Genomic DNA, 27,820 nt, shown 5'->3' on the forward strand with positions numbered 1-27,820 from the left:
AAGTAGCAGTCTCAATCATTAAGGATCAACATCACCCATCACATGCTCTCTTGTTGCTGCTACTATCAGAAAAGAGGTATGTTTCGGTGACCCCATCATAAGTCAATAAAGAATGCAGGTATACTTTGTTTAACACCGATAACACTGTATCAGTCCCTGCAAGCTTTCCTACTGAATTAAAATATGTGATTGACCAAGAACACGTCAAAGAATTCACCTTAGAGGAATTATCAATGTTTATTGGAAAAATCAATCTTGATTGCGATGACCTTACTTTAATATATTACATGAAAGTAAATAATGAGAGTCACGTTATTGTACCATCATAACTTCGAAAAATCATGTCGGACCATTATAAGTAGGTGAGCACCTGTATAGGTGCCACAGGTCATCACAAGAACCAGGTTCAAGAACAACTCCTACCCCTCCACCATCAGACTCCACAACAATAAAGTCAATCAGGTGCTCTTTTAAGGACCCTTATTTTTGCACTTCATTGTTTTTATTTTCCTCTCTGTATTGCACAGTCAGTTGTTTACATTTCTTTATTTGTTTGCATGTATATACTTTTGTTTTGCACTACCTATTAGCAGTAATTCTACCTTGCCTGCAGGAAAAGAATCTCAGGGTTGTACTAATGTCATGTATATACTCTGACAATAAACTGAAATTTGAATAGACAGACATGTTAGCAAGGGAGGTGTCTGTCCATGGTCTCATGCACTTCCAGACCGAGACCACCTGCAAATTGGAGGAACAATGCCCCATCTTCCAACTGAGCACCCCCCAAAATGGATGGCATTAATATCAATTTTTCTAGCTTTTGTTAAACACCACCCCCCCCCGCCCCCACTACTTTTCCTTTCCCTATCTCTGTCTCACCATTCCATCTCCTTTTGGACAAACCTGATAAATTCATACCTTGTCCCTTATTGAATACAATTGACAACTTTTGTTGGTTGGGATTCCTTCCCCAGCCAGCATTGTCTGGATTCTGAGACTTTCTGAGATTTCCTGCTTCTGGCTTATTCTTTGAAGAAGGGCTCGGGCCCGAAATATCGGCAATGTATCTTTGTCTCCTATAGGGCCTGAAAAAGCCATGTGAGTTCCTCCAGCATTTTGATATGTTTTTCCAAGAGGAATATTGTCCTTGTTGCATCTCGAGGGGAAAATGGCCTGGACAGATGTGCTGGAAATAGAGGTTTGAAGCTGAGTTAATGATAGTAGAGTGGATGTCACAGTTTTTGATAAAAGATGGTTCCAGAAAGGAAGACAAAGCTCTAAAATCAGAGCATCTGCAGAGCTTCCTGTTTAACTCCAGGGTAATTTGGATTTGTTGAGTGAATGGGTGAATGCATGGCAGGTGCATTTTAATATGGGATAGGAATAATATTATCCACTTTGGTAGCAAAACTGAATGATAGATTATTATCTTAATGTTCAAAGATGGGAAAAGGGGAGGCACAACAGAACCGAAGTACCTTGAAAATGCAGATGATCAAGGAAGAAATTGTACATTAGCATTCATAGTGACAGGAAATTAATTGAATTCCAAGGCAGAGATATCTTATTTCACTTATAAGGTGACATCTTGGATATTGTGTACTGTTTTGGTGTATTTATCTGTGGAAGGTTATTTTGGCTATGGAAGGAGTTCAGAGAAGTGTCACTAGATTGATTCTTGGGATGGTGGGAGGAATCTGAAGCTCCTGATGGACACCCGCTCAGGTCATTGGAAGAATATACAAAATCCTTACAGGCAGTGCCAAATTCAAACTGGGTCACTGGCACCGTGCTAACCATCACACCAACTATGCTTTGAACCTTCTCTACCATATAGAAGAGTGGAGTAAGTTCAATGGAACAAATAGCCTCTTCCTGCTCCCTATGTCAATGTTTTCACATTTTCTCCCATTGGCTCTACCGTGATCCATAACATCAACAATTCCTTTTCCCCCACAGATGCCTCTCAAACAACTGAGTTACTATAGTTTGTTTCTTTGTTCCATATTCCAGCCATCTCAAGTCAAGTTTATTGTCATGTGATTGTACAAGTGCAATCTGATGCAACAACATTCTCCAGTCCTCAGAGCAAAACATGCAGACACACAACCAGACATAATATACATGCAGACCAACAATACATATGCAGGACATGTTTTCATCTATACAAGTAAATAAATATTGTGCCATGAATATGAGAGGCTCGGATGGTTAGTGTGAGCAGTTCCTTTGGTCGTTCAGCCTTCTCACTGCCCTTGAGAAGAAGTTATTTCCCAGCCTGGTGGGGCTGGCTCTGATACTCCTGTATCTCTTTCCTAATGGAGGCAGCTGAAAGATGCTGTGTGCAGGGTGGAAGGGGACCTCATTGATTTTTCTGTGCCCTCTTTAGGCAATAATGTCATGTCAATGGGGGGAAGAGAGACTCCATTTATCCTCTCTGCCACCCTTACGGTCCAGTGGATTGACTTCTGATCCATTTCTCTGCAGTAATTGTACCACGCTGTGAAGCAGCCGGCCAGCACACTCTCGATAGAGCTCCTCTAATGGTGGCTGCTTCAGTCTTCTCAGGAAGTGTTGTTGCTGTTACACCTTTATAACAAGTGAGGAGTGCTGAGTGTCCATGATATGTCACCAGTTAATAGAGCTCCAATGAACAGTTCTCTCTACTCTCTCTACTACAGAGATGTTGACTGGAATTACAGAAACACCGTGAAGTTTCTCGAAACAGTGCAGGGAGAAAGATTCAGAAAAATGTTGGGGCAATGACGCTTGCCTTCACTGAGAATGTGTCTGCTATAGATTCGATGGTTAATATCATTGTTTTCATGCTGCCATGGAGCAAAGGAAAATGGAGGTGAACAACAGGGTGGCCAGCATGAGGAGGGTGTTTGACACTCTTTTCTGTGAAAGGAAATAGAGGTTATAATTAGATTGCAAAAGGCCTCATTAACTTCTGCTTCTTGCACTTTTCCTGAAGCTGTTAAGTGGTGAGTCAGGAGTCCAGATTAATGATAGTACCAACCAATGTGGATTGGATGCACATGTCTTCCACTCATTTCTTAGATTTACCCAAATCATTCTCAATCTTCAAAAGTTGGCAGCATTTTAAGCACACAATTTTGCTCAGTGTGAAGTCGAATGCCCCTGTTTGAAGAATAATGCTGGAATCTGACTCAAACACAAAATTGCCTCCTGCCAGTGTGCATTAATACCATTGATGAATTTATAATAACTATGCTGTCTGCAGTTCTTCGAGGATGATGAATCTTTTGAAGAAAAAGCAGGAGCAAACATCTTTTAAAAGGCTTTAATTTTTCTTGAAATTTATCATTCACGAGAAAATAATTACATTTGCATAAAGTGACTGGATCTGAAATTACAAGGAAGAAAATTTGGAATAAAATAAAAGGACAACACTAGAAATGTAGGTCAGATGATAAGCATTATGATGAAACTTTAAGTGTGGAACATCCTTGTATGTATGTGTGCGCATGTGTCCGTGTGTGTGTGAGGGTGTGTTTGTATGCGTGCATGTGTGTATGTGTATGTTGTGCATGCATGAGTGTGTGCATGTGTATGTTCGTGTGTGTGTGTGTGTGTGTGTGTGTGTGTGTGTGTGTGAGTGTGTGTGTCTGTCTGTCTGTCTGTCTGTCCGTCCTTTTGTGTATGAGGCATTCAGCCTGCAGTAAGAGTTTAAATTCTCTGTGTGCAATTTTGCACACGCTGCCTTTCACTACTTCATTAGATTTGTATTTCCTGTGTCTTCATATATTCTTAAAGAATGCAAATATTTCTGGGCTTTTTTATTTCAAAATTCCAGCATTCATAGTTGATAATTTGGGGTTTTCTTTTCTAGATTGATCCACATTTTTTAAATTTTTTCCACCATTATCCTTTGACGCTTTGCTCTCTTATCCTTCTGTCAATAACGTCTTTGTCTCTTCTGTCCTATCCTATCCTATCCAAACCTTTCCTTTCGTTCTCTTCTATATACATTCTTTTCTCTACATCATTCAAGTTGTTTGTCTCGAACTTTTAGAAGCTTTGATGAAAATTCAACCTAAAACATTCACTCTGCTTTCCATCTTCCTCAGATGCTGTGAGACTTGCTGAACATTTCCAGAATTTTCTGATTTAAAAAAAATTCTATTTCTGCACTCTGCAGCATTTAATTTCACTAATTTAAAACTAGATTATATTTGGTGCTGGAACAGAGAAGCCAAAATGAAATTTCTCAAAACAAATATGCTATAAAGCTGGATTTTGAGCGAAGTGTGATTATGAAGGTTATCAGTCAGAGCTGAGCATACCTCGGTTCATGTGGTCCAACTTTCATGTATTACAAAGATCATTTATTGTGCTGTTATATACGTTTTTATATGTTTTCACAATTGATGGTGAAGTAATAAAGAGAGATTAAGGCAGATAGCTGACCTCAATAATTAGCTTATCTCAAGTGACAATGAAAGTGGATGAATTAACTTCAGTTCATGGGTGATTGACTAACTCACGCTGCTAATGGGTTAGGCACTACCTTATAATGTTAATATGTTGGTACATATGTTCTGGAAAGCCCAGGTCATATTGTAATAGCGCTTTGTTATAATTCCAATCTGGATGACCTAATTATTGTCTTCAGGTTTACCTAAACTTAAAGTATATATTATTAGTTAAGCATGAATATTTGGTATTCTATGGTCAATTTTAATGCAGTTTCAATGACATTAGTTGCAAAATCTTAATGAAATTTAATGTTCTATGGAACAAATAGGAAGATTTTTCTTTGCTAATATAGATTTCTCTGAACAGTAGTAGAGTATAACAGACTCCTTTCCACATCACATCACTCTGCTGCAAAGATAAATGGATGTGAATATCTGAATCTGAAGATTTTGCCGGTTACCGATTGATCAATGGATTAAAACCAGGGTAAGTATTCATCACATACACTATTCTAAATTGATTTTAAATATGATATTTTGGGGGAGACCTAATCCTGCTCTTAGGTTTATCTTTTTTCTCCAGCTTCATCACCCTGCTGCCCTCCGCACCCACACCCCTTACCCCCCTGATGTTCAAAGGGATGGTGGTGAGAACTGTGGCGATGGGAGTGTGCCATATCTATAAACTACAAGTATATTGAAATCCATACTTTTTAAATATGGAGTCCACATTTTAGCAAAAAAAGAATAATTATTACATAAATTATATGTTATTCTTTCTGAATAAATACACGATTTCAACTCATTATGCCATTGTTGAATATTTAACTCTACATCATGTTTCCATTTTACCTCTACATTTTCCAGCCACTTCCAAAGCCAGACGAATAAATTATCCATTTTTAAACCAACTTTTAAGTTCGTCATATATCCCAGTAAAGAAAAAGTAATGGATAAAATAATAATTCAATCTTAAATAAATGCTCCAAAAGCTCCATAATTTTCTTCCAAAAAAACTTTCACCTTGCCACAAGTGCAAACTGGATGTATAAATGTACCCTTCTCTCCACAACGAAAACACACATCCGATAAACTAAAGCCATATCTTTTCAATTTCTCTGGAGTTAAATACAACTGATGTAAAAAATTATAATGAACTAAACTATACCTTACATTAATTAACCTCGTTTCACTCTCTTCACACAACATCATCTACTCCTCTTGAGTAATAGGGAGGTCTAAATTATTTTCCCATTTATTCTTTGTTTTAAGTATGCCAGGTTTACTCATCAACACATACATTTTTAATATAAACCCTTTTTTTGAACCGTCTGTAATCAGCTTCTCAAACCTAGTCTGATTAAACAGATTAACACCTGTCCAAAGTTATCCTTTAATAAAGACCATATTTGATAATAAGCAAATAAGGAATTTGTCAGTATTTCTCTTCAAGTCTAATAAAAGAAAGAAACACTCCCATTTCAAATCAGTCTTTTACTTTTCTAATACCCTTTGAATCCCAAATTTTAAGATATTGATTTTTCATAGAAAAAAGACTAACCCTATTCCGATACAATGGAGTTCTACCAGTAATTTTAACTTTAGTACCAATAATTTGATCTCTATTATACCAAATCTCCAACAAATGCCTAATTATTGGTAACTTATAAGTTTTTAAAAGATAAGGATTCCATTTATAAATAAAGTGACAAACTTTGGATTCTGAAATCTGTGTCATTTCAACTTCAGCCCACACTGGGGTTTGATCAAGATCCAACATTCGATTAATAAATTTTAATTGAGCTACTTCATAATAATTCTGAAAATTTGGTAAATTGAGTCCTCCTAATGCATATTTCCATGTCAGTTTTTGTAAGGAAACCCTAGATAACTTAACTTTCCATAAAAACAGCCGAATTGAAGCATTTAACTCCTTTTTTTTTAAAAAAAAGCCTTTGGAAGAGAACAAGGGATAGATTGAGAAGATATCGAATACAAGGAAATATATTAATTTTAATCCAATTCACTTGTCCCATTAAAGTTAAAGGTAAATCTTTTCACCTATTCAAATCAAATTTAACTTTATTTAATAAAGGTACATAATTTAATTGATACAAATGTTAGTAGTCTACATCTACTACCACGTCTAAATACTTTATTTTATCAGACCATCGGAATTGAGTAATTTGTTTAGAATCTGAATAATCTTCACTTGATATTGGTGATAATTCTCTTTTATCCCAGTTAACTTTATAACCTCACATTTCACCATATTTTTTCAAACATTTTTGAAGTTGCCTCAAAGACTCCTTAGGATGTGTTAAACATATTAATACATAATCTGCAAATAAATTAATCTTATGTTCCTCCTCTCCCACTCTTATTCCTTTATTATTTGCATCCTGCCTAAGAAGTTGAGAAAATGGTTCAATAACTAATGTAAATAAAGTTTGTGATAAAGGACATCCTTGTCTGGTTGATCAAGACAAACCAAACAAAGAAGAAATTTGTCCATTTGTCACTACCCTAGCTGATGGATTTTTATATAAGGCCTTTACCCAACCAGTAAAGAGGGGACCAAAATTAAAATGTTCCAAAACTTTAAACAAAAATTTCCACTCAACACGGTCAAAAGCTTTTTCAGCATCTAAAGCTGTTATCAACAGTTGGTTAGTTTGTTTCTTTGATGCACTAATTAATGTAATCAATTTAACAACTTTATCAGCAGAGTATCAATATTTAATAAAACTTGCTTGATCTACATATATCAATTGTGGTAAATATTTTGCAAGTCTATTTGCAAGCACTTTAGGTACAATTTTGCAATCAACATTTAACAAATAAATCAGTCTATAAGAAGCTACTTTCAAAGAATCTCTATGTTTTCTTTGGAATAGCCATAATCAAAGCACTTGAGAAAGATTCTGGAAGGGCAGATCTTTCAGAATCTTGTTTCAAGACTTCTTTAAATACTGGAAGAAGCAAATCATAAAATTCTTTATAAAATCCTAAAGTAAAACCATTTTCTCCAGGTGATTTTCCATTTGGCATAGTTTGTAACACTTCTTTAATTCCTTAATCAGTAAATGGACTATCTATCTCCTGTACATCTTTCTCATTCAATGATGGAAGATCTAAATCAGCCAAAAAAGATTCTACTCAGTTAACATCCTGATTAACCCCAGAAGTGTATAAATCTTAATAAAAAGAACAAAATTCATCATTGATCGCTTGGGGTTTAAAAGTAACCATTGTACTTTTCCTTACCACATTTATTGTCCTAGAAGTTTGTTCAGTTTTTAATTGCCAGGCCAATACTTTATGAGCTTGTTCTCCCAGCTCATAATAATGCTGTTTAGATCTTTGTATTAATTTCTCATATTTATATGTCTGTAAGGTATTATAACATAACTTTAAATTAGATAACTGCACCTTTCTGTCTTCTGTCAAATTATTTTGCAACTCTTTCTCTAAAATGCTAATTTTGACCTCCAACTTAGGACTTTCTGCCAAAAATTGTTTCTTAACTTTAGCAGAATAACCTAATAATTTATCCCATTAAATACACTTTTAAAGCATCCCATAATATAAACTTACTCTGAAGTGATTTTCATTTAAATGTATAAAATACATCATGTGATCCATAATAAAGGCAACAAATTCAGGTTTTTTTTGAACAACGTTGTGTTAAATCTCCAACAATAAGTAGATTGAACAGTTTCTGAACCAACACAGGAAATTAATCACAAAGAATGATCAGACAAAATCCTATTTTTATATTCAGCATTAGTAATTCTCCCCTGTAATTTACGCTGATATTAAAAACAAATCAATTCAAAACAAAACAAAAGAGTCATGACTTGCTGAATAAAATGAAAAATCTTTCTCAGTTGGGTTTAATCTCCTCCAAATTTCTACCAAATTCAGCTCCTTCATAACTACTGAAAAACGCTCAGCCATCTTAGTTTTTTTTCAAAGTTTTCAGAGATTTATCCAATTAAAGATCCAAACACCAATTAAAATCTTCCCCTCACCAAAATATTTTAATTTGCCTGATTCAGACCCCAAAAAAATCAGTAATAAATTGATAATCGTCTACATTCGGAGAATAAACATTCAACAAAGTCCAAGCTTCTGAAAAAGTCTTACAGTTAACAGATAATACTCTACCAGCATTATCTGAAACTGATTCCAATACAAAAGGTAACTTTTAATGTATTAAAATAGCTACACCTCTACCTTTAGAATTCAAAGAGGATGCAACAACATGTCCAACCCAGTCCTTCTTTCATTTCAAGTGTTTTTTTTCAGTCAAAGGAGTTTCTTGTAAAAAAGCAATATCTACTTTCATCTTCTTAATATAGGCTAAGACCCATTTCCTTTTAATTCCTTCACATTAAAAGTGGCAAAATTCAAACTAGACAATATTAAAACAATTAAAAAAGGGCACCTCACACAGCAAATACAACTATTAAATAAAAGCTCCTAAAAATAAACAAAAAAAGCAAAAACTTTATCAAAAACTACAAAAAGAAACTACTAAAAAGAAAAAAAAAACACCCCTCACCCAAAATAACTCAAAGAAAAACCCCCTTAAAAAAATACTACTACAAAAGAAGTACCCCCCTCAATTGACCGGGTGTGGTCAATTCCACAGGTGGCTGATGACTTCAGAAACAGGAGGGTCATCCACCTCCCCCCGATTGAACCTCAAAAAGAAAAAGTACATATAATCATCTTATAGTTCAGACTGAGCTTGAATGACCACCTCCACATCAATCAATTGCACAGTTTCCAACATTTTCTTCCCGTTCCCATTCTCATTCTTAGTCTTGACTATATTCACCAAAGGTCTTGTTGAGAAATCTTGACTCAACTTGTAATCTGGCAAAGAATTAGCAAAGGTTAATGCATCCTGACCTTACTCAAAAAATTGAGATTGATATTGCCCATAAAACACCTTCAATACCGTCGGATATCAAAAAGCAAATTTATATCCCTTCTTCCACAAAACTGCCTTAGCCAGATTAAACTCCTTACATCTCTGAATAACCACCTGACTTAAATCTGCATAGAAAAAACCCTTCCACCCTGAACCATCATAGGGCTCTGAACAACATGGGCTTTCCAGACTGCAAGATTCAAAATCACCTCTCAGTGCTGGTATCTCAAGCACCTAATCAAAACAGCACTCGGAGATTGACGCAGAAAAGGTTTCCTTCTTAATGCTCAATGAGCTCTATCCAATTCCAAACCACCCAGAAATGATTCAACCCCCAACATTTCCAGAATCCATTTCCGAAAACATTTTGTAGGGTCTGATCCATCAATAATGTCCGGAAGACCAATTATTTTAATATTATTTTGACGGCTCTGATTTTCCAGTGAGTTAATTTCCTGCAAAAAGTCTCACTTCTGAGCTTCCCATCCTGTAAGTGAGCCTTCAATTTGATCCATTCTATCTTCAATCTTCTTAAAATTATCTTGCATATTATCAACAGCTGTCAAACATTTATTGACATCCACTTTCATAGATGCAATTTCTCCACACATTTTGACTTTTATTTCAGCAAATTGCTCATCTATATTGTGAAAAGTATTAGTCATATAGGTTATGATATCCTCATTTTGTTTTGTCAACTTCTCAAACATAGTCACTACATCGGGTCCAGGTGAGGGGCTCATTAAAACTGGAGAAGTAACTGATTTAAAAGATGAAGTTGTTTTTGAAAACCTGAGCCTACCTTCAATCGTATTTGCAGCAACCAGCAGAAGCTCTTGGTCTTCTTCATCCACAAATTCTTTATGTTCTTCCTCTTCTAATTCAGGTACTAGTATCTCCTCCTTGGTGGCCTGGCTACAGGTCTGTACGCACCTCCACGCCGGGCCGACCTCGTCGGCGCAGCACAGACCAGGTCCCCCTGCAGCGCGGATCCAATCCAGGACATGGCACATGCACGGAGTCGTGCGCGTGCCTAGGGTGCCCGTAGCACAGTAGCAGGTATCTGCTGGTGCGTCTCTATGCACCAGCATGCTGCTGGCCGTGCTCGCGCTCCAATTCAGACATGACCCCGTGCACCTCGACCCCCCCCCCCCAGCCACACACAGCATCTTGGGCCCGTGGGCATCCTGGCCCAATGCTGGGATAGGAGCATTAACGCCATCTTGCACTGTTCAGCGCACTGGGCATGCTGACGTTTCCTCCAAACTGTCCAGAGGTGATCTCTGCGGTTTTAGATCCATTGTAAACTGTTCCTGAGGTGTCTTCTGCGAGGTAGGCCCAGTTTCTTAACCTTTTTCTACCAGTTTAAAACCCAACTTTTTTGCTTGTTGACCTTTCACTTTCTTCATTTCTTATGTCTTCAGAAGTTAAGGTACTTCCCCAAACTTTTAAAAATTTTACAGTTCATAGAATTGGGGCATTAAATAGTCCAGTCAGGGAGAGGTGATTTCCCACATTTTTGTTCTATGCCCCAGTATTTCAGATTTCCTGATTTCAGATTTATTGTCAGGATACATGCATAACATAACATATCACCCTGAGATTCTCTTTCCCTGCAGGCAAGGCAGAATTACCACTTATTGGTAGTGCAAACAAAAACTATACACAAGGTATACATGTAAACAAATAAAGAGTTTTAAGCAGATAACAAATATAAACAAACTGAATTTTAAAAAAACCATAAGGTGCAAGAGTAACAGTTCTTAAACAAGTCTCTGATTGAGTTTGTCGTGGAGGAATCTGATGGGGGAGGGGGAGCAGCTGTTCCTGAACCTGGTGGTGTGAGCCCTGGGGCACCTAGACCTCTTTCCTGATGGGAGCAGCAGGAACAGAGCGTGTGGTAGGTGGAATAGATTCTTAATGATTGTTGTTGCTCTCCAATGGCAACATTCCCCATAGATGTTCTCAATAGTGGGCGAGGTTTTGCCTGTGATGTCCTGGGTTGTGTCCACTACCTTTTGCAAGACTTTATGCTCTTGAGTATTGATATCCCCATGTCAGACCGTGATGCAGCTGGTCAGCACACTTTCCCCCACACATCTGTAGAAATTTGTCAGGGTTTCTGGTGTCATACAAAACTTTCGTAAACCGCTGAGGAACTGGACGCTCTTTCTTCACGATGCTTTTAGTGTTTTCGATCCAGGAAAGTTCCTCCGAGATAGTGACTCCTAAGAACTTAAATTTGTTTACCCTCTCCACCACTGATCGCCCAATGATCACTGGATTGTATATCTTTGGTTTTCCCTTTCTCTTTTGATGACATTGTGCAAGGTTGTTGTTGGTGCACCATTCAGCTGTGGCCAACCTGCATGGTGCAAGGATATCCCAGATCCTGGTGCACCCTGTGGACATACCCAAGATGGCCATCATCATCCCCTTCGGCTTGTTCAAATTCCTGTGCATGCCATTCGGGCTCAAGAATGCTACTCAGACCTTCCAGCACCTCATGGACTCTGTAGGCAGGGACTTGGATTTTGTCTTTAATATTTGGATGACATCCTCGTCGCCAGCAAGGACCAGGCGCAACACAAGGCCCACCTATGTGCCCTTTTCTCCTGGCTGACCGACTTCGGCCTTACCGTCAAACCAGCCAAGTGCCAGTTCAGGAAAGAGTCCATGCAGTTCCTGGGCCATACCATCATGGCCGATGGAGCCACACCCACCACTGAGAAGGTCGCCGCTATTAGGGAGTTCCCATGCCTGGAAAGTCTCAAGGGGCTGCAGGAATTCACAGGTATGGTCAACATTTACAACCACTTCATCCCAGGAGCTGCGCGCATTATGCAGCCGCTATTTGTCCTCATCGCATCCAAGACAAAACATTTGCTTAAAACCCAAAAGCCTGCACCACATTCGAGGCCACCAAGGATGCCCTCGCAAAGGCCACCATGCTCACCCACCCACACACTGACCTGCATGTGGCACTCTCTGTCGATTCCTCTGCCACAGCCATCAGTGCCATCCTCGAGCAGCAGATGAATGGACATTGGAAGCCGTTAGCATTCTTCAGCTGCCTACTCTGCACTTGTGTGTTGAGTGAGTCACGAACTAGCACCTAGGGGATGCCAATTTTAAGTTTTTGTATTTTTCACCTATTTATTCCCTGCAATTTTCTTCCCAGCTGCTTGAGGCTGCTGGTTGCTTGAATTCCAGATAATGGATCTAACAGTACACAAGTATAGTGCCTTCAACTCCGAGTTATTGGGCATGTACCTGGCAGTGCGGCATTTCCGCTATTTTTTGGAGGGGAGGACTTTTACCATCTTCACCGACCACAAACCCCTCACCCAGGTGCTCGCGATGGCAAAGGATCCCTGGTCGGCATGCCAACAGCGTCACCTCTCCTTCGTGTTGGAATTTACCACTGACATTCGGCACAAGGTGGGGAAGGACAATATGGCTGCCGATGCACTTTTGCGACTGGCCATCTGTGCGCTGCTGGGCGGCCTCGACTTCAACCAGCTCGCCCGGGACCAAAGGTCTGATGAGGAGACGAGGGCCTTGAAGACCGCCATCATGGGCCTGTGATTCCAAGACCGCCTGACAAAGGCACCATCCTGTGCAATATCTCAATGGGCACCCCGCAGCCAGTGGTTCCCCAGAAGTGGCGCAAGCATGTCTTCCATCACATCCATGACCTTTCACATCTGTCCATTATGTCCAAAGTCCGGATGGTGGCAAAACGATTTGTATGGCATACACCCATTGCCAAATGTCCAAGGTGCACAGGCACACCAGGGTGCCCATGCAAGAGTTCGATCACGTCCGGGAATGGTTCAGCCACGTTCGTGTGGACATCGTCGGGCCCTTACCAGTTTCCCGAGGCAACTGTTACCTGTTTACGATGGTAGACCGCACCACTCACTGGCCCGAGGCGATCCTGATGCCAGATACCTCCACCGACTCCTGCTCCCGAGCACTGTTGCATGGTTGGGTTGCCCAGTTCAGCATCCCGCGTCAAATCACCAGTGATGGGGGCACCCAGTTCACATCTGTGCTCTGGGCACAGCCTGCCAACAGGTTGGGGATCCAGCTACATTGCACCACGGGCTACCACCCGCAGGCCAATGAACTAGTCGAACGTATGCACCACCACCTTAAGTCAGCACTCATGGCCTCCTCACCGGTCCTGACTGGGCAGACAAACTGCCTTGGGTGCTCCTGGGCACATGCTCCATTCCCAACGAAGATCTGCAGGCGTCATCAGCTGAGCTGGTCTACAGTGCACCTTTAGCACTAGCTGGTGAGTTCGTCAGTGCACCTCACAATCCCCAGTGGTCACCTCATGTACTACTTCCTCACCTCAGGGCACACTTGGACTCATTCGAACCCCCACCACTGACCAGGCATGGCACCCGCCTGTCTCACTTTCCCAGTGAACTGCTTTCCGCAGAGTACATTTTAGATTGGCGGGGCCTGACCGCATGACCTCTGCAGCATCCGTATGAGGGGCTGTACAGGGTTGTACAGTTTTCCGGCTGTACATTCACCCTGGACATTAGTGGCAGGCGGGAGATGTTTACCATGGACAGGCTGAAGCCAGCGCACCTCAATCACACCGAGCCCTTGGTTGTAGCCCAGCCCAAGAAGCGAGGCTGGCCATTGAAAAAGGACATTGGCACTGGTTCTGGGGTGGGCTATATGGCGGCTCACCACTAGGCAGGTTAACCGGCCCTGCTTGTAAGCCACGCAGCTGGCCAGAATGGCACCATTGGGATTTCCCTTCCTTCCAGCACCGGTCTCAGAAGCCCGCGCTGGGGACCACATGAGGCCCAGGTGATGTCAGCGCCCTCCAGGACGGTTCTCAGCTAGGTCTGCGCTGGGACTATAAGTGCAGCCCAGCAGCTTCCAATAAACGAGTCTGCTCACTGGACTCAACCCGTCTGGTTGTGTGTGTTCTTTCAGGAGCTGCCGCTACACAGCCAAGTTTTCATTCTTCCTCCTGTATGCTGACTCAGCACCTTTTTTTGTACAACAAACTACAATGGTATCGTTGGTAAATGTGTAGATGGTGTTTTTGTTGTACTGAGCCACACATTTGCATGTGTAAATTGAGTAGAGCTCAGAACACAGCCCTGTGGTGATCTGTTACTGACGGAGATTATGGATGAGATATTCTTGCCGATCCTCACTGATTGTGTTCAAGAGGTGAGGATATTTATGATCCAATTACACAGTTGGGTGTTGAGTCCCAGAAGTTTGCTGACCAGTTTTTAGGGGATGATGGTGTTAAATGCCAAACTGTAGTCGATAAAGAGCATCCTGATGAATGCATGGTGTTCCAGGGCTTTGCGTAGGAGCCAGTGAGATGTCATCCACCGTAGACCTGTTGCTACACTAGGCAAACTAGGTGTCACCGCTCAGACAGGAGCTGATATACTTCAACACCAGCCTTTCAAAGCACTTCATCACTGTATTTAAGTGCTACTGGTCAATAGTCATTAAAGCAGGTTACTGCATTCTCCTTGGGCACCAGTATGATTGACACCTGTTTGAAACAGATGGGTACCACACCCTGCTGGTGAGATATTGAAGATATCCGTGACTACATTGGTAAGTTGGTCAGCACAGATTTTTAATATTCAGCCAGGTATTCTGTCCAGGCCGGATACTTTCGGTGGATTCGCTCTCTTGCAGACACCATGCATGTTATCCTCAGATATGAACAGGATGACATCTTCACTGCTACTGTCATCAATCGGGCATAGAAAGTATTGAGTTCCTCAGGGATCGAAGCTTTGACGTCTGCTACTTCACCGGATTTGGTTTTGAGCAGGTTATGACATTTAGGCCCTGCCACAGCTGTTGGGTGCCCCTGGTTATTTCTATTTTCATCCAGAATCTCCATTTCATCCAAGAGATAACTTCTCGCAGGTCATACCTGCTCCTTCTGTATTGATCTTGAGCTCTGGACTTTAATCCCTGTGATCTAGCTCTCAGCTAGTTCTGGATTTCATGGTTCGTCCAGGGCTTCTAGTTGGGGAAACCTTGAATGATTTGATGGGGATACACTCATACACAGCTGTTTTGATAAAGTCCGTGACAGCCCTTGTGTAATCGTTCATATTCTCAGCTGAGTCCTTGAACACATCTCAATCCGTTGACTTGAGGAAATCCTGTAACCATTCTTCAGCCTCCAGTGACCACTGATTGTCCTGATCTCTGGAGCCTCTTTAGACTCTATCTGTATGAAGGCAGAAGGAGCATAGCCAGGTGATCCGACTTGCCAAAATGCGGACTCGGGTTAAGAATGGAAGGCCTTCCTTATCTTTCCTTATCAGTGATCGAGTCTGCTGGGACCTCTGGTACAACAGGTTACATGTTGTTGGTAGTTTGGCAGGGTTTTCTTAATACAGGCCTGGTTAAATTCGTCGACTAATATTTGTAGTGCATCAAGCTGGGTCGTCACTTGTTTACTGATCACGTCATGCAGTTCCACAAGTGTCTGTTTGTAATCAGCATCAGGAGGGATATGTGTTTTGTGAGTCCAAACACATTTTCATCTGATTCAGCTGACACAGTTGCCCAGCAGTATTGAGAAAGTAGAGCACAATTCAGCCCACAATGTTGTACTGACCTATATAAACCTACTCCACATCAAACTAATCCTTCTCTTGCACAGATCCCATTACCTTCCATTTTTCTTACATCTATTTACAATAACCCCACCCCACCACCACCCCCCAGGTATTTGGCACCTATGGGGATTGGTAGATGCTGGATAAGTGAATTTGCCAGATGCTTGAGATTGTGTGTTGAGTTAGCCACGAACTAGCACCTAGGGGATGCCAATTTTAAGCTTTTGTATTTTTGACCTATTTATTCCCTACGATTTTCTTGCCAGCTGCTTGAGGCTGCTAGTTGTTTGAATTCCGGATAATGGATCTTACAGCATCTATCTAGGAGTTTTTAAAATGTCTGCAATGTATCAATACAGTTATTGAGGATCAGACATTACTGAAATCTTGTTCAAGTGCTTTAATAACTGTTATCCTGAAAAAAGATATAGATCCATTAAAAGTGTCTTCATATAGACCTATTTCCCTATTAAATCTTGATTATAAAATTATAGCAAAAGTATTAGCTAACAGACTTGCTAAGTATTTACCTAAGTTGATACATACTGATGAAACACGTTTTATTAAAATGCATATTGAAACCAGCCTAATAATTTAGTGGTTGCACTAGATGCAGAAAAGGCTTTTGATAGGGCTGAATGGGATTTTTTATTTAAGGAGTTAGAAAAGTTTAAATTTGGTCCTTTTTAATTGGTTGGGTTTTAATTGATTGCCAGGGTGGTGATAAATAGTCAAGTTTTTTTACCATTTAAGTTGACTCGTTCAACTCGTCAGGGCTGCCTCTTGTCACCAGCCTTATTTGCATTGGCTATTGAACCATTGGCTCAGACTATTAGGCAAAATGATGAAATTAGAGGGATGAAGGTTATGAATGAAGAATATAAGATCAATTTATTTGCAGATGATGTTTTGATATATTTGACGGAACCAAAATGATAATTGAAGCAGTAACAAGAGTGTTTGTCGAAATTTGGAGAATTATCCAAATATAAATTTAATTGGGATAAGAGTGAAATTTTACCAGTCGGAATAGAAGATTATTCTGAATTTAAAACTATTACAAAATTAAAGTGGACAAATAAAATTAAATATTTGTGTGTGTTTGTAGATGCTAACTATCAGTCATTGTATCAGTTAAATTATGTGCCTATACTAAAATGGATTAAAGTGAATTTGATTAAATAGAAAAATCTTCCATTAACTATGATTGGCCAGGTCAATTGAATTAAAATGAATATTTTTCCCCCGAATTCAATATTTATTTCAGTCAATACCTTGTTTACTTTCAAAGGGCTTTTTTTCAGTATCTGAATAAGGCAGTGCAGGAGTTTTTATGGAAGGGTAAATTAGCTTGAGTGGCATTGCATAAACTAACATGGAAATATGTGCTGGGTGGACTTCAGTTACCACATTTTCAAAATTATTACGAAGCGGCCCAGTTGAAATTTATTAGTAGATTGATGGATTTAGATCAACCCCCTAGCTGGGCTAGGGTGTAAATGGCATTGAGGTACATCAATTTATATTTTGTTGGAATTCAAATTTGTTATAGGAAAATAATATGCCAGTATTGAAACATTTGTTAAAGATTTGGATTAAAAGAAATATGGTTTTGGGATCAAAAGATAAATTATCAATTTCAACTCCATTGTATAATAATCAGCTTATTCTTTTTTCAATGTTTAATAATTATTTAAAGAACTGGAATTCTAAGGGTATAAAGACAATACAGGATTGTTTTGAAGAGGGACAATTTCTTTCTTTTAATCTATTGAGGGAAAGATTTGGTATATCTGTAAATTATCTGTTTGTGTATTATCAGCTCAGAGCCTTGGTAAAAGATAATTATGGTAGAGAGATGAATTTACCTACTTTGATGAGATTTGAATCTTTGATTTCCTCTGTACCAAAGAAGGGTTATATTTTGGTTATGTACCATTTGTTACAGGATAATATAGATAAACCGGATTGGGAAAAATCTAAACTTAAATGGGAAAGTGACTTAGCATTTATTTTCCATGAAGATGATTGGGCGGATATTGTGTCAGGATAATGTAATTAAATTGACTAATGTAAGATATGGAATGGTTAATTATAATTTTCTACATCAATTATATTTGACCCTGGAGAAATTGAAAAAATATGGGTTTAGTAATTTGGATCCTTGTTTTAGATGTGGTTTATGTCCTGGAACTTTTTTACATGCTGTTTGGTCTTGTGTTAAAGTTCAACCATTTTGGCAAGGAATTAAGACAGTTTTTGAAAAATTATATAATATTAAATTACCTTAGATCCAATTATTTTTTTGTTGGGTGATATGGTTTCTCGGAGAGGAATGGGGCTGGATAAAATTCAAATTCCTTTTGTACATTTAGTGCTATCAGTAGTGCATAAATGTGTAGCTCGTACCTGGAATGATAGTATAGAGATTAATATAGCACGCTGGCATAATGAATCGAAAGCTTGTATTGTAATGGAAAAAAATACTCATAATTTACATGATAATTATTCTTTCTTTGTTGATAAATGGTTTTCATATTTGGAGTATATGCATTTAGATAGACTTTGAATTGCTATTAATACTTATTTTTTTTATATAATTCACATTTTTGGCTCCTCTTAAGGGAGCTGGCTGATGGGGTGGATGGGTGGGTGGGATGGATGCTTTTTTTGTTGGGTTGTTGTTTTTTTTATATATATTTCTGTATAATTATATTTTGATTGTTATTAGACTGTACGTTATGCTTTTATTATCTTTTAAATAAAGTTTGGAAAAAAATCCTTCTGTGCTCCAATGAATAAAGACTCAACCTACTCAATCATTCCTTCTGGATATTGCAATCCAAGCAACAATTTAGTAAATCTCCTCTGCACCCTCTCTACCTTATTGATATCCTTCCTATAATTTAGGGACCAGAACTGCACACATATTCTTATATCCCATTATTAAGTCACCTCTCATCCATTTTTCTGAAGAGAAAAGCCCCAGATCACTCAACCTTTCCCTTATAAGACATGTTCTTCAATCCTGGTAAGTTTCAACTTCTTCCAACATCCTTCTTATAATGAGGTGAACAAAACTAAACATAACACTCAAAATGTGGTCTAACCAGTGTTTTATAGAGCTGCAACATTACCTCATGGTTCTTGACTCAATCCCCGACCCCAATCCCCAGTTGGGTCTAGGAAACAAAGCATTCATCACTCACTTAGTGTGAGTGACGAAGAAAATGAAATTGCACTCCCCTGAAACATGTCCTTCATTTGATTTTAGATGGTGTCACAGTCTCCCCAAAGCAATTTTTAAAAAGCTGGACAAATATTTGAAAAGGAAAAGCAGAGGATTGGTACAAAGTAGATAGCATAAATGTGCACTGAAGAAAAATAAAGTCAAAAAAAGTTGAATTACTTTCCTCACAGTGTCAGGAATGGAAATGTTCACTGATGCTTCCTGTAGACATCCATTTCTATTCCTGACAGCATTCCCACACAGACTTGTATGTTTTTATCCTCATCCATTGCCTGGGTAAACCAAATGTAAACCTGAGCAACCACATATTATGTGGCTCCTGAACAGCCTTAAACCCCAAGGGCATGAATATTGATTTTTTTCCAATTTTAGGTTCCACCCTCCTCCCCCTTTATCTGGTTCCACTGTTTCCATCTCTTCATTACCTTTACCAACTTTTCTCTCTGACTTCTCCCCCTCCCCTCTCCCTCTATCTATCCATCTCTCCTCCTCTCCCATATTCTGTCGAGTACTTCTTGGCCCATCCACAATGTATTCCCCCCCTCCCCGCACCCCCATATACGTTTGTTTTCTTTAGTCTCAATAATAAGTCCTGTCCTAAAATGTTAACTATGAGGGATTGGATGGGTTGGAGGGGGGTCTTCTTTTTTTTTCCATTTTCCTTTTTAAACTTGAAAAACCCATGTATGATTAATTGTGAATGAAATATATGTAATGTAATTGATTGAGTGCCGTCTATAAATAAAATAAATAGAATGTAAACTAACCATTTCTGCCCATGGATTCTGCCTGACCCATTGAGGTCCTCCAGCATCTCATTGTTTGTCCACCAGTGACTGTTCAATTTTCAATTCCTTTTGTATCTTCTGTGATAGTGAAATATTCCACGACTGCAGACAAAACAAAAATAGAACCTGCTGCATTCAGGATTGGCTTTGTTTCATTCAGTTACTTATTAAGATCATTTCTAGCAATTATTGCTCCTTCCTAATTGTCTTGGAAAACTGTCACTGAGCCACTTTCATAAATCAGTCCAATCCTCTAGTTTGGATATTGGACAATGTTTTTTTCAGTGCTTGGATCCAGTGATGATAAAGGAATGGGAATATATTCCCAAGTCAGGTCTATGGCTGTGAAGGAAGTTGTGGTAATATCATTTACTTGCTCTTCCTCCTCTTAAAGCTAAGTAACATTTGTGCTGCACAAATGCCAGACATGTCCAACATGAGAGACTATCCAACTTCCCTTAAAGTCTAATGGCACTACCCTCACCCACTGCTTCACCACCAGGATCTTCAGCATTTTTTGTTTTTACTTTCACTTACAAAATGTTTTTTTTAATATATATCTGTCTTTCTTGTGCACTTTTTGTTACACTTTTGCATGGCTTATTAATATCTACAGCTATCACAGATACATAAAAAAATGTTCAAAACCATCTATCAATCAGGGCTTTTGGGATGGAATCATAATGAGGCCTGTGCACTGTTCAGAGCTCTTTTGGACAAGAGGCAGAAGTCTAGACGGTGAGCAACATCCAGGGCTATCTGGCTCAATTAAATGCACAAGAAGGCACCTTGTGATCCCTCCATCAAGGGAACATGATCAATGAAAACACACAATAAGGCAAGATCATTCATGTAGTGAGGTGATGGTCTGAAAAAATATATTGCAAACAATCTTAAAGCTCTTAAGTCCAAACTTTCACTTCAGGAAGCTCCAGTTGATGAATTCAAAACAATCAAGATTAATTTTCAATTAACATCATGCCTAGAGTTCAATTCTTCAAATACATAGTGAGGAGAAATGTGGAGAATTGAAGCAATTAGCTATTACTTTGGGGGAAACTTCTGTATTTATGAATCAAGATTTATAGCATGGCCAAGCTCACTTTAAGTAAAATTAATATATTGTGAATTTTGAAGACAGTTGGACTCAAGGTATTTTTTAATAATTTCCTTATTGGCTTCTTTCTGCAGGCAGTGAGACTGCAAAACAATTCTAGAAACCCATAAATTATTTTTATATATATTTATTTGGATCTCTATGTATATTCTGTGTGTTGTTTGTGTGCAGGGTGTACTGTATGTAGGGTGCACTATGGTCCAGAGATACACTGTTTCATCAGATTGTAAATGTACAATCGAAGATAATGAACTTATGTTGTTAGGTATTCATGGTGAAGTAGTGAACTCATTCAACAATGGGCGGAAGGCAGAGCTGGAGAGTAGTGGTGGATGATTGCTTCTCAGACTGGAGGCCTGGGACTAGTGGTGTGACTCAGGGATCAGTGCTGGCACCATTGTTGATTGTCATCTATATCAATGATATGGATGATAATTTGGCAAATTGGATCAGCAAGTTTGCAGATGACACTAAGATGTTGTAGACAGTGAAGAAGGTTTTCAAAGCTTACAGATAGATCAGGACCAGCTGGAAAAATGGGCTGAAAAATGACAGATGGAATTTAATGCAGACAAGTGTGAGATGTTAAATTTTGGAAGGACAAACCAAAAAGGTAGGGCACTGAGGGGTGCAGTAGAACAGAGAGACATGGAAATACAGATATATAATTCCCTGAAAATGGCATCACAGGTGGATAGGGTTGTAAACAGAGATTTTGGCATATTGGCTTTCGTAAATCAAAGTATAGGAGTTGTGATGTTCTGGTAAAGCTGTTTAAGACATTGGAGAGGACAAATTTCAGATTTCAGATTTATTGTCAGAGTACATACTGTGCTTGACATCATACAACCCTGAGATTCTTTTTCATGCAGGCGTGGCAGAATTACCACTAATTGGTAGTGCAAAAAATCTGTATAGAGTGTAAACATGTAAGCAAACAAAGAACTGTAAACAGAAAATGCATGTAAATAAACTTTGCAATACAGAGAGAATATAAAAGAAAAACAATAAAGTGCACAAGTAAGAGTCCTTAAATGAGTTTGTTGTTGATGGGTCTGATGGTGGAGGGGTAGCAGCTGTTCCTGAACCTGCTGATGTGAGTCTTGTGGTGCCTATACCTCTTTCCTAATGAGCTGGGTGGTGTGGGTCTTTATGAATTGCTGCGGCTCTCTGACGGCAGCATTCCCTGTAGATGTACTCAATAGTGGGGAAGATTTTGCTTGTGATATCCTAGTCTGTGTCCACTACCTTTTGGAAGGCTTTACACTCAGGGCTATTGGTGTCCCCATACCAGACTATAATGCAGCCAGTCAGCGCACTTTCCGCCATACTTCCATCAAAATTTCCCAGGATTTCTGGTGTCATACCAAACCTCTGAAAAATCCTGAGGAAGTAGAGGGTGTGACATGCTTTCTTCATAATGTCATTGGTGTGTTGGGCCCAGGAAAGAACTTCCAAAATAGTTACTCCAAATAACTTAAATTTGCTCACTCTCTCCACCTCTAATCACCCAATATTCAGTGGATTGTATACCTCTTGTTTTCCTTTCCTGAGTCAACAATTAGCTCCTTAGTTTTGGTGACATTGTGTGCAAGGTCATTGTTAGTTCACCATTCAGCCATGTTTTCAATCTCCATCCTGCATCCTGACTTATCATCTTTTATGCAACCCACTTTGGAGTATTGTGTGCAGTTTTGGTCACCTGACCACAAGAAGATATCAATAAGATAGAAAGAATGCAGAAAAGATTTACTAGGATGTTGCCCGGACTTCAAGAACTGAGTTAAAGGGAATGGTTAAACAGGTTAGCATAGAATAATGAGGGGAGATTTGATAAAGGTGTTTAAAATTATGAGGGGGATGGACATAATAAATGTAAATAGGCTTTTTTTCCACTGAGGGTAGGTGAGATATAAATCAGAGGATATGGATTAAGAGTGAAAGGGGAAAAGTTTAAGGAGAACATGAGGGGGAACTTCTTCTCACAGAGAATGGTGAAAGTGTGGCACGAGCTGCCAGCTGAGATGGTGAATGCGGGCTCAATTTAAAAATTTAAGAAGAATTTGGATAGGTACGTGGATGAGAGACGTATGGAAGGCTATGGACTAGGTGCAGGTCAGTGGGAATAGGGAGAAAAATGGTTCAGTACAGACTATAAGGGCCGAAGGGGCTGTTTCTATGCTGTAGTGTTCTATGGTTCTATGTCAGGATAAAGTCCGAATAGAACTTCAAAGCCTATGTCATTGGGCATAATAAATATCCTGCTCTGCTCACACAGTGTGCATTACCTCAACTGAGAAATGTGAAACTTATCACATGTTCATTTTGTTTCCAGACTAAGACTGCCATTTTAAGACCAAATTCAGAAGCGGTTCTGGTACAGAACTATGCATTTCAACTAATGAAAAGAAAACTGCTTTACCTCTCTCCCCGTCCACTCCTCCACCACCTCCCTTAATCCCCCAACTAAGCCAATCATCTTTTATGCCTTCCAGACTAGTTAATTTTACCTAAATTCAAACCTTTTTTTTTGCATATGACAAGGGCTTTGTTTTAAAAATGTAACTTTACACAGTCAATCTTTTCACATTATCATAATATATAAGGCAAACATTTAGTCATTATTTTTTAAGTCATCGCACTGAATAACTTAGTTATAGCAAATGATAAATATTCTTCATTCTGGACATTGATGGCATATATTTGCAGCACTGTACTTTACACCAAAAGTAAAATATTAATATGGATTCAGAAGCAATTAAAAAGGCAAATAAATACATTTCATAAATGTTACTCTTCGACATATAGCATTTGACAAAAGCAAGGATTTTTTAAAATCTTCCAGAAACGTAGGATTGATCCAACTGGAGTCAAAGAAGCGCTGTGCATGAAATATTATTTAATAGTAATTAATATGGAAATTAGCTTAATAAGATTCAAATAATAATTTCCAGAACTAATCGGTTATAGGGTTGTGACCAAGTGAATATGTTCAAGAGGTTGTAACCTTTCCACAGCGAAAATTGCAAGCTGTTATTGTTTGTGAAAGATTAAACCAAGACAATTAATATGCAAATGGATTGATTAGCATGTTGATTGCATTTTTGTTTTAAACACCAAGTAATGGAAAGAGCAAAGTAAATATTTTGGCCTTGGATTCATGCGACAATAGTCTCAAGCATTGGTGGTATGCCCTCTTCTTACCAATGGGCACATTTAAACTTAATCGTCTGCATTCCTATGCTCTCCAACAACTAAACCCCATGGCTTCCATTGTATCAGTTGTGTGCTTGTGTATGTTTTGTTAAGTACTTGGAAAGGGAAAGAAATATGTTATGAAAACCCAAAAGAACAGGTTTCTCAACACTCCTACAGATTTTAAACCAACTGGCCTCCTTCAATGTCACTCCTGGTCTTTAGCAGCGTGACTGACCAGTCAGATGAAAAAAACTGCTTCACCAGGAAAGTGAAGGAAGGCAACTTGAACACAAGACAGACTGCAGATGCTGGAATCTGAAGCAAGGATTCATCTAATGGAGGGATTCAGTGAAGTGAGAGAAAAAGAAAGGTCAATGTTTCAGGTCAGAAGCCTTCTGACTTTTAGCCCTTCTAATCTGTGCTGAACTATTCCACTGTCTAATCAAGCTGACTTGCACCCTGTACATAGCCCTTCATACCCCTCCAATCCATATACTTGTCCAAATGTGTCTTAAATATTAAGATTGAGCCTGCATTCACCACTTCAGCTGGAAACTCATTCCACACTCCCATTACTATCCGTGTGAAGAAGTTCCTCTTAATGTTCCTCCGCAGCTTTTTCCCTTTTACCCTTAACCCATGTCCTCTGGTTTGTATCTCACCCAACATCAGTGGAAAAAGCTCACCTGCATTTACCCTGTCTATTCATAATTTTGTACACCTCTATAAAATCTCCCCTCATTCTTCTACGCTCCAGGGAATATAGTCCTAACCTGTTTAATCTTTCCCTGTAACTCAATTCCTGAAGTCCAGGCAACATCCTATTAAATCTTCTCTGCACTCTTTCAATTTTATTGATATTTTTCATGTAGTTAGGTGATCAAAACTGAACACCATACTGCAAATTTGGCCTCTCCAATGTCTTACAACTTTAACATAACATCCCAATTCCTATACAGTATACTTTGATTTATGAAGGACAATGTGCCAAAAGCTCTCTTTACAACCCTATCTAGCTCTGATTGCACTTTAAGGGAATTATGTATCTGTATTCCCAAATCCCTCTGTTCTTCCACACTCCTCAGTGCCCCACAATTTACCATGTATGTCCTACCTTGGCTTGTCCTTCCAAAATGTAACACCTCACATGTGTCTGCATTAAATTCCATCTGCTATTTTTCAGTCAATTTTTTCCAGCTTGTCCAGATTCTGCTCCAAGCTTTGAAAGCCTTCCTTTCTGCTGACCACATTTCCAATCTTTGTGTCATCTGCAAACTTACTGATCCAATTTATCACATTATCAGCCAGAACATTTATATAGATGATAAACAACAATGGTCCTAACACTGATCCCTGAGGCACACCACTAGTCATATGCCTCCAGTCTCTCCAGTCTGAGAAGCAGTCATCCACTACCACACTCTGCTTTCTTGCATAAAGCCAATGTTGAATCGAGTTTACTACCTCACCATAAATACTGAGCATCCAAATCTTCCTGACTAAACTCTCAGGTGGGACTTTGTAAAAGGCCTTACTAAAGTCCACGTGGGCTTCTTCTTTTCTCCCTCTGATACTGCTCGATCTGCTTGATTCCTCCAGCAGATTAATTTTGAATGTATTGAAAGTCTGTTCAAGTTAATTGATAATGGGATGGTCCATATTCCAGAGGGTAATCCAAAAATAATGCATAACAGCAAACTCCAGTGGCAGACATGGAGAGAAGTGCCCAAAAGATTGAGGTCAATAAATTATGACAAAAATTATGGAGGTTGGGAATGAGGAGGAAGAGGAGTGAGACTGATCGATCTGATAGTGGTGAGAGGTAGTTCTGGGCAAGCAGGTGGTAGCATGTGGGATTGGCAAGACTGTGGTGGTGAGCGGTGAGTGAATAGCAAAGAAGACATTCCTCATGCATACTGTCAAACCATTTACCTCATAGATTCAATCCATCTCATCTTTCGCTAAAGTATTTGCCAAGGCCTGAGAATAAAGACAGTTTTGTTATTGAGCATAGACATTGATAAAAGACAAGCAGTCAGATAAATTATGATAATAAAACTTCCAGTACATTTCCCTCAATGGACTGCTCTCCCATCTCTTTCATCCTGACTCCATTGAAACTCAGTCTAATTTTTGAAGTGCATTTGAATTCTGTTCCAGTCACATTATATTTTAACCTCTGAGCTATCACTGGCTCCCTAATTCACAGAGTAGAGAGGCAGCTCTGTTGTTCAATAAAAGAGAATGTAAATTAAATGTAAAATTTAAATGGAAAGAAAATTTGTAAGTTTATCTTGAAAACCACTCAGAAAATTTTGTGTTTGAACAGTTATAAATATTCATAAACATGCCAATCAAAAATTTATTAAAGTTTTAAAATATTTAAAAGAGTTCATAATATTTTAAGAGAGCAGCTTGGATCTCTGATTTAAGTTCCTAAGAAGCTATTACAAAATTATTGAGAAGATTTAGTTATTTTCTATTAATTCAAGTCTACAATGACAAAATGAAAATTGACCGATTCCTTGAGTTTATTGCCCAAGGCAGGGTAGTTATGAGCTGTCTTCAGAACTATTGGAGGTTCTTTCACAATGTGGTTGAGGATAGAATTCCATCATTTAGACCCCAAAATTATATATTTATTTTGATTATGATTGTGACCTGCCTATTGTGTTTTTATGTGTGCACCATCTCTGGAAAAAAATACATTGTTTCATTGGGTTCCATATTTACCATCAGATAATGCACTTGAACTTGAACTTGGTTGATACACCAATAGTGTAGGTCAGATCATACCATTGGAACCTCATTCACATGGCAATTGGAGATTATTGGAATGGATGTAAGGAAGTAAATAGTTCACCACAGAATGTTAAGCCTCTGACCTGTTCCTGTAGCCACATAAATGGTATTTATGTGGCTAAACTAATTGCAATTTAAGTCAAGACCCGTCCCTCACATTGATAGATAGAGACTCAGCTATGCCAATGCCATTGTATGTCAAAGATTGGTAATTAGACTCTCTATCGTTGGAGATGGTCATACCCTGGTTATTTTATGACACAAATGTTACATTTAGCTGATTGCTAGAAGTGTATGATGTCTTGGTCTTGCTGCATGAAGGTTTGGGCTTCTTCATTTGTTGAGAAGTTGCAAATCAAATTGGATTCAATTGTTATATTTACCGAGATACAAGGAAAAGCTTTGGCTTGCTTGATGGAGCTCATTCCATTTGACTTGCTGTCTGAGCAAGTTAACCCATTAAGCAATTAGTGCAGTTATAAAACAATTAGTCAAAGAGTGAACAATAACATCTGATATATAGTGTAAATTACAGTTGAATCAGTGGAAGGCCATAATCTTCAATCTATGAGAAGACCATTTAAGAATCTGACTGCAGCTCATGTATCTTCTGCGCAAAGGAATCAGAGAAAGTGAATAT

The 27,820-nt window shown here is 38.9% G+C and overlaps 1 long non-coding RNA gene across 1 annotated transcript in view; it reads right to left on the minus strand.

Annotated features, from left to right (window-relative positions):
• The window catches only part of LOC138735530 (uncharacterized), an 82,625-nt gene that overhangs the window by 13,753 nt on the left and 41,052 nt on the right, over positions 1–27,820 (minus strand). The window contains exons 2-3 of the long non-coding RNA XR_011339744.1: positions 26,311–26,358; positions 20,043–20,165 (exon numbers count right to left, since the gene is read on the minus strand). This is a non-coding gene — a long non-coding RNA (uncharacterized lncRNA). The remainder of the gene's footprint in view (positions 1–20,042; positions 20,166–26,310; positions 26,359–27,820) is intronic.

This window comes from Narcine bancroftii, chromosome 6, assembly GCF_036971445.1.
Source record: "Narcine bancroftii isolate sNarBan1 chromosome 6, sNarBan1.hap1, whole genome shotgun sequence".
Classification (NCBI taxonomy): domain Eukaryota; kingdom Metazoa; phylum Chordata; class Chondrichthyes; order Torpediniformes; family Narcinidae; genus Narcine; species Narcine bancroftii.